This window comes from Conger conger, chromosome 1 (genome assembly GCF_963514075.1).
Source record: "Conger conger chromosome 1, fConCon1.1, whole genome shotgun sequence".
NCBI classification, from domain to species: Eukaryota; Metazoa; Chordata; class Actinopteri; order Anguilliformes; family Congridae; genus Conger; species Conger conger.
Window position 1 is genome coordinate 36,103,529 of NC_083760.1, and position 8,639 is coordinate 36,112,167.

Consider the following 8,639-nt stretch of genomic DNA (forward strand, 5'->3'; position numbering starts at 1 on the left):
AATCATCCGTGTTTAGCTAAACATTTATGTCTCTCAAACTGTAAGTTACAGTTGCATCGTTTGTGGTAGACTATCACTACGAAAAGACAGCAGGCTCTGTTGCGTTTGTCACGGTCAGCTTTCCAAAGCAGTGCATGACAACAGGGAACTGTATAATAACGCTTTATATTACGCATTATATTCATCGAATGTAGATAAACAGTGGTTTTGAGGTTGGTTGTTGCTGTAATTCCTCTCTTGTCCAGATGAGTCTGAAATTACCTATTGTACCTTTAATATTTCATTTTATGATATGTGTACTTATATAGGCATATAATCATAAATGCATTTCATTCAAAAGTTACATTTTTAAATGAAAATGGAAATTTAATCGTCTAGCAAATGTAGCATAAAACATATTGTGTTTGGTTCTGTGTTTTCTGTGATTGGTTTTCTGTTTAAGTCCTTAGCGGTTTCATTTATTTGTACCCTCTGTGCTTGCCGTACTCTAGTTCCTCTTATTTTTCATTAATTTCATTTGTTTTGTCGGTGTCCCATTTCGTGTCTCCGCCTCCCCCTTCTTATATGTACTTCCTTCCTGTCTCCTGTCATTGATTCCACCTGATTCTCGTTTTGTACTAGTTTAGTTGTGTATTTAAACCCTTCTGTTTGTTCAGTTTGTCGACAGATTGTCATGAGCCTTTGCCATACTTTCCACAGCATTATTTTCTGTCTGACTTCTGTTACGACCCGTTTTGTTTTTGACCACGCCTTTTGGATTACCCTTTTGTTGACACCTGCTGTATTTGGACCCTCTTTGGCTACTCGGATTTTGATTTTGGATTCTGTTTCTGTTTGGACTGCCTGTGTGTTTTCGACTACTCTCTGGATTATCCTTGTTGTACCTGTTTGCCTGTTTACTGAGCCATTGGCTGGACTTTCATTTTCAAACTGCCATACCTCTATTATTACAGTTTGCTGGAAATAAATAAAGACAAATAAAGACTTTTCCTTGGATTTCGTCACCGTCAAGTGCAGTGGTGCACTTTCTGTTCTTTAGGTTCTGTGGTCCAACACATAGAATTTAAAAAGAAACAATTCCACATTCAAATGATTATCATTTGGTTCATGACGTGAGAGCCGTCAATTGCACTGTCGAAGCAGAAGTGCCTGTAGTCCCAGATCCACAAGCATTACTTTCTAACATACCAAGAATTGGTATACAGTGATCAATTTGTATTCTGGGTTCAGTGGGTTCAGTGTTGTGGTATCTAACAGAACAATCTGGCCAAGCATGAACCCAGCAAGCCCAACCCCGACCCAGGAGGTGTTGAGACTGCAGGGACAACACCCCAGGTTCACAACTCACACAACTTAATCTGAACGTGGCCAATTTACCCCACCAGGTGGCCATGTTGACTCATGTCATGTTGTTCATTCCTGTCCCAGTGTTTCCTGATATTCAGCTACTTTCCCCAGTGAATGCTCCCGAGTGCCATATGTCATCACCCTCCTGTCTGGCAGAGCCTGTGAGTGGGAACCACCTTTTAGGACTCTGGCGCCCCAGAGTGTTACGACTTCGCAATCTTCACCTCAGCCATGAGGAGGGTGTTTGACCAGGCTGTTTCGAGACCTGATGCCACACGTGAGCTCTTCTGCCTCCGCAGCCTCAGCCGGTTATCGGGACCTTCCAGAATGGACTGTTGGAGCAGATCCTGCATCAACTGACCACCTGTGAGCTGCCTTATCGACCTGGCCATCCAAGTTGACACCCGACTGAAGGCATGTTGTGCTACCAGATGTGCCCACGAACCTGACTACCTCCATCCTGCTTGTGTTTCTTCATCCAGTCGTCCACCCCCGAGAGAACCCCGAGCCAGAACCCGAACGCATGCAGGTGGGACATAGTCTCTCCCAGCAAGAGAGAAATTGGCAGATGTCAGAGTGCCTGAGTCTGTACTGTCCCAGACCCGGTTTGTTTGGTGTTGGAGCACCTCAGGCATTGACAGTTCTGTTGATACCGCTCCACCTGTGTGAAAGAATTAAAGTTTGCTAAGGGATGGCAAAGAAAACAGTTGCTAAAGGGCCTACGGGAGGGCGACACAGTTGTGTGCATGTGTGAATAAAGTTTGCTAAAGGGCCTTCGGGACGGCAAACAAAATAGTCGCTAAGGGGTCTAAGGGACAGCGTCACTGGCCAGGAATGTGTGAACGTGTGAATGTGCTGGCAATGGTGTGACTGGAGAGTGTGTTTTGTAAGTCTTTGTGATGAATCAGCTGAATAATTAGTTAAAGTATAGGCAACAACATTTAATTTCACTTGCATAGTCGGATAAAAGAAGGGCGGTGACATACTCGTGGACGGATGCCCTTTTTGAGTGACCAGCTAGTGCGAGTTGAAGAAGAATTAGAGGAAATAATAATAAAACAATGCACGCATAAGGGCGTACAAGTGCTTATGGTTCTTTGGACTGCTGTGTTCATGATAATAATGATAATGAAAGTTATAAATGGGAAACATAGAGGATGTCTGTGCCTGAAATGCTGCATGAGCAGTGAATTGAACAGTAGCCTTAAGCGTGGATATAAAAAAAGAATCTTGAAGTGAGTCAGCTTACTAAGTGTATTTTTGTGTTCTGGAACCTCGTTAGAATGAATGAGGTTGGTTGTGTGATTATTTACATGTGTTATAAATCTGTGAAACCAGTGGCGGTGATATAAGCGGTGCAGGTGCTGCACCAGGGCTGTGGTTTAGAAGGCTTAAGTCTCTTTGTGTCTTATATCAGTAGGTCTGTTTTTATTTTTTTATTTTTTTTATTTTTTACAGGTCTTCATATTTTAACCACTCACCGAATAATAACACGCAGATTACGTTTGCTTTAACAGTGGTGTGTGTTTATATATCCTTAAATAAGCAAACTCATCTCACATGGTTGTTACACTTTCTTTGTAGAATAGTAAATTTAGACTGTGTCTGTTCTACAGACAAAAGTTTATATTGTGTAAACTATTCTATGAAATAACTTGCAGCAGGCGAATTAATTTTGCGTTGGTATAATCTGATATGCAACGAGTGCTGCTGGGAAATATGTTTGCTGTTTCCCAATGTGAACCGTCTTGCTCATGTGTTGATAGCTAGTCTAATGCCTAAAATATTGAGCGCCATGTTGCTGCTTGGTTTTAGAAATTCCCTTCGCGCAAAAGTGGATTGGAGAAAAGAAAGGATAAAAGGTAGGAGGAAAAGGTAGCAATGTGACCTAAACTGGATGGATTTAAAAAAAAAAATCGTTCACCTGCGTTTTTTCTGCTTCTCTTTTCTGCAGCTAGCCCCTCACATTCCTATAGCATTGCAGACATTTTGTGGGGGAGATGCTCTGAGATTAAGTGGAATTAGGGGGGTAGAGGAATTGCATGGCCTGGAGGAACCAGACCAGTGTCAGGACATTAATTTCCGCTGTTGTTTTCAGCCCTGTAGGGCTGTGTATAATACATAAAAAATATGTATAAAAATACAGGCAAATTAAATAAATAAAAGTCATCTTCACCTCTCTAAGAATAATACAAAAAACAGCTGAACAACAGAACCTCCTTTCTTCATTCCCCTCACCCCTCCACCCTCAGGTAAATGGTTTGAGAAGAGTGCTGAGGATGACACCATGGCCAAGTTTCAGTTTCAATCAGTAGTGTGAACAGTGAAAAGCATTGTGGAAGGGCACAAAAATTAACTTTCCCCAGAGAAAATCATTTGTAGATGGAATGAGGGGGAGGCAGGAGGGTTGAGGGCTTTGGAACAAACAGCAGGGGGCATGTCTGCCAACCCACAAGATATGTCTGCCATTCTGGACAAAGCCCATCTATCCCTGACCCACTGCTTTCTCCCAGAATATGTTCTGTGTGAGAATGTGTGAATGTGCTTGTGTGTGGTATGGTGAATGTGTGAGTGTGCTTGTGTGTGGTATGGTGCAGTCCGTGGGTGTTTGGGCAGTGGTGCACTTTCTGTTCTTTAGGTTATGTGGTCCAACACATAGAATTTAAAAAGAAACAATTCCACATTCAAATGATTATCATTTGGTTCATGACGTGAGAGCCGTCAATTGCACTGTCGAAGCAGAAGTGCCTGTAGTCCCAGATCCACAAGCATTACTTTCTAACATACCAAGAATTGGTATACAGTGATCAATTTGTATTCTGCATTTTTCAGCGTACCACTACATCCAGAAGCACAGTATCTCTTTGCATTCATATACCAAGGTCAGATATACACATACACTACACTGCCACAAGGATATTGTGAAAGTCCCTCAGTGTTCAATAGAGTTCTGGCACAGGATTTGCAACATTTAGACCTATCTAGCACTCTGATTCAATATCCGCTGATGCACAACCGTTAATCCGGCAACTAGACTAGTTTCGCCTACAGACGGTACTCGCCTACAGACGGTACGGAGCTGGGTCGAAAGTAATGGAGGGTGAAAGTTGCATGCACCTCTCTCAAACAATGGCAGCTGCAGTGGCATTACATTAATGGCATTTGGCATATGCTCTTATCCAGAGTGACGTATAGTTTATTAGACTAAGCAGGAGACAATCCTCCCCTGGAGCAATGCAGGGTTAAGGGGCTCAAGGGCCCAATGGCTGTGCGGATCTGTGGCTACCTTAACCACTATGCTACAGGCCACCCCATGACGTGGTTATTCCACGTCATGGGGTGCACGTTTGGTGGAGCTACCATTGGAAAGCATTTTTTGCATTTTATCTATAGGTTTAATGTATGTGTAGTTCCTAAGCTTACTAAATGTACACAACGTTGTACCTTCTCATGGGTCAATAGTGCTGCAGATGTTATATTTAATATATGTCATGAGTACCACATATCAATAGCTAGCTGGTTAACGACTTGTAACTAAAAATATTGCTTCTTGAAAAATGCCCCATTCTTTTTCCCATTGACAAATTAGCGGGAAAACGAGGGGAGTGGCTTGGTGACGTTTTTGCTTACAAGCTCAATTGATTTGATGATGTTGTGATTTTGATATTATCATTGTCAATATTACTTATAATAATGTTACCTGCAAAATCATTTCTGTCCGCCATTGTTCATGGTGATGAATCGACAAATAAATTAAAAATAAATAAAGCTGGCATATGTTGATCTTAAATTAAGATGGTATTATGCTGATCGGATTCTAACATATTACTTTCACCACATTGTTATTTTAATATTGATATACTGATAGCAGTGGAGGCTCCTCCATAGAGGTGGAGGAGGCCTGGCCTCCCCAATAATTTGAGAGAAGAGAGAGATTTAAAAAAAACAATAAATATATTTATTTTATTTATTTATTTTAACAAAAAACATATTTTTTATTTTTTATATTCATATTATTTTAGTTTTGTTCATAAATCTAAATTCCCATGGCTAAAACCCAATATTGCAATTGTAAAGCAACAGGCCAGATTTCCCTATCAGTTTGTATTAAGGGAGGCCAGGCCTCCCCTAGGAAATTAGCTTCTCATAGAAGTCAATGTAATGTATTTTTTTTCATGCCAATATGTGATTGGCCAGATCACTGAAAATGGGTGGGCAACGGAGGCCTGGCCTCACCATGCATTGTGTCCAGGGCTGAAAGATTGACATTTTGTTTGTCCAATCACATGCTACTGGTTCATTTGGAATCAACTATCCTTTCCTTTCCTATTCAACACAGAAGCCATTTTGAGAATTCGCCAGTCACTTCAGTCAAACAAACACTCGCCATAGTGAGTAGTCACGAGTGTCCTATCAACTTGTTTCCTGTCAGGAAATTTAGAGAACACCCCTGGCTATCATCCCTGAAGTTTATAGCTCATTTGGCCAAATACTTTTGCTTAAAACGACCTCGGAAGTTGGCGAGATTCTGGCGCAATTTGAGATCTTGGGCTGGAGATATGCAGATTCCAGATACGAGGGAGTGAGAATGACATTCAATAGGTCATGTTAGACACCATTTGGGATTTATTGAACAGTTTTAGTTTTAATGTAGTACATTTCGTTTTATTAAGTCAATTTAATAATCTTCCATATCAAATTACTGAATTGTTGCTTTGTGAGGAAATTCACTCTAAATACGAATAGAGTGCTGCCCTCTAGTGGATAACGTTAACGTTAGATAAAGCCAACTGGAACCATATTTTTACATATTTTATATTAAATATATTGAATAAAACTACATATGATAAAGAAAGTGTTATCTTATCTTTTTTATATGCTAAACTTGATTAAATTGGTGATGTTTAAGCTGTAGAAGAATGAAAAATGTAAGCTAAACAAAATTGTTTTTAACTACATAATTAAAATTCCTGCCTTTTACACATGTTCACTTGGCATTTATATTACATCCAAATGTCATTTCTCAGCTTAATTATCAGGCAGGCTCATAGACTTACAGCAATGTCATTTCTTCAGGAAGGCACAAGGCTAAGCTCTGCACAATGAATTTCATCAGCCAGAACTTTCTGACTGTAGCTTACACTCCAAATAGTATGCCTTTGGCCAGCACAAAGACAGATAAGAGAACAGGGAACGTTCCATCGCGAGTGAAGTGAGCAAGCGGAAAAAAATGGCCTCCTCAATTCTGGAAGTCACCAGCCTCCACTGACTGATAGCCTACTGTTGAATTTTGTCAGTTGTAATATTTCTGTCTAAAATTGCCTACATTTGACTAATCAACAGATTGTATGGGTTTTTTTTGCATTTTATCCATGTATTATTTATGGACTACCCACGTAATTCAGTATGCTTGGTAAGCATGAAAATTTGGGGTTATTTCGATGCATTTCCTTTTTAGTTGTAGGCTATTTGTTTTGTATTAGTTTAAGACAGCCAAATTAGTCTAGTACTTGGTGATAGAGTATTAGTAAATTATCCAATCTTTGTATTTGTTCCAGTGACCTTTTCTATGCACTATTGTACATTGGTCAAGTGGGCCAGTTAAGAACCAGGCATTAAACCAGGTTTGTTGAGAATTACAAGAAATCATTTTGTTTTTATTACCACAAATCAGTCCACATCTGTCTTACAACCAAAGCTTTTCTACAATACATTATCACCATAAAAAAACAGTAGCTGCTAAGATATTGTCTGCCTTGGTTTATTTGATCTTAGATAGTACAGTGGGTGCTTGGAGCACTCCAGTGTCTGTTTATATATCCTTAAATATGCAAACTTGTGTCGGTCATGGTTATTACACTTATTACACTTTCTTTTAGAAAAGAACTGCTTTTCGGTCACGACTGCTGTCTGTTATACGCCATGGTGGTGGTAGGATAACCTTCCTGTGGATGTCAGAACAGTCTCTGACAACTCTTACTGTCCTCTAGGGTCACATCACACTTGTCCCTGTGTTCAATTTGCACTTTGTTGTACGTTGCTCTGGATAAGAGTGTCTGCTAAATGCCTGTAATGTAATGTAATGTAATGTAATAAATAGTCTGTGGTCATGCTAATTTTAGACCATGTGTCAATCGGTGTTCTACAGATATTGTATATATATATTGTATAGACCAGGGGTCACCAACCTTTTTGAAACTGAGAGCTACTTCATGGGTACTGAGTCATACTAAGGGCGACCAGTTTGTTTTGTCACGCGCACAATACTGACCTTTGAACCAGAGTAGGGCAGAGTTCACCTAAACTTATCTAAACTTCTGTAAAATAAACATATTTTTAAGATATTGTCATTTTTAAATCTATATAAATGCAAGTGTGATTAAAAAAATAGCAACAGAATAAAATTACATTTTAGATGCAGCTCACTAGTGAGTTGTGCTATTTTTAGAACAGGCCTGGGGGCGACTCATGTGGTCCTTGGGGGCGACCTGGTGCCCGCGGGCACCATGTTGGTTACCCCTGGTATAGACTATTCAATAAAATAACTTTGGCAGGCTAATTCATTTGGTGTTGGTATTATTTTCTGATATGCAAAGAGTGCTGCCGGGAAATATGTTTGCTGTTTCCCAATGTGAAGTGTGTTGTCAGCAAGTCTAATGTGTAAAATATTGAGCACCATTTAGCTGCCTGGTGTGAAAATGCCCATGAATCACAAAAGAAAAAAGAAAGGATAAAAAGGCCCAGGAGGAAAAGGTAGCAAAGCTGGCTTAAAAAAATAAAATAAATAATCCCTCACCCGTGGATGCTTGTTGATTTGATTCTATGACCATCTATGTTGGTCCGTGGTTCTGACTTAGCTTATATTAAGTATCGCAAGCGATGTAGCCTGTCCCAATTACCAAAGTAACTCATGAGCCAAATAAAATCCAAAGTATTGTAAAATATCGGTCTAATGGTGCTCTATGTGTGTGTGTGTGTGTGTGTGTGTGTGTGTGTGTGTGTGGTGTGTGTGCGTGTGTGTGTGTGTATGTGTGTTTACGTGCATGCGTAGGTTATGTGTTTGCGAGTGCGTGCCTGCGTCTTAAGGTGAGGAAGGGCCCATCCTAACTAGTTTCCGCCACTGCATAGTGCACTGTATTTCGGAATGATAATTCTCTGATTGCTCCGAACTTATGAACAAACGGAGTGCGCTCTGGTTCACAACATTCCTTCATTGTAGGATTTCAGTCATACGTTGTGGGTAGCCAGTGAAAATGAGTTATATTAGAGTCGAGCGCTCTTATCCAGAGCAA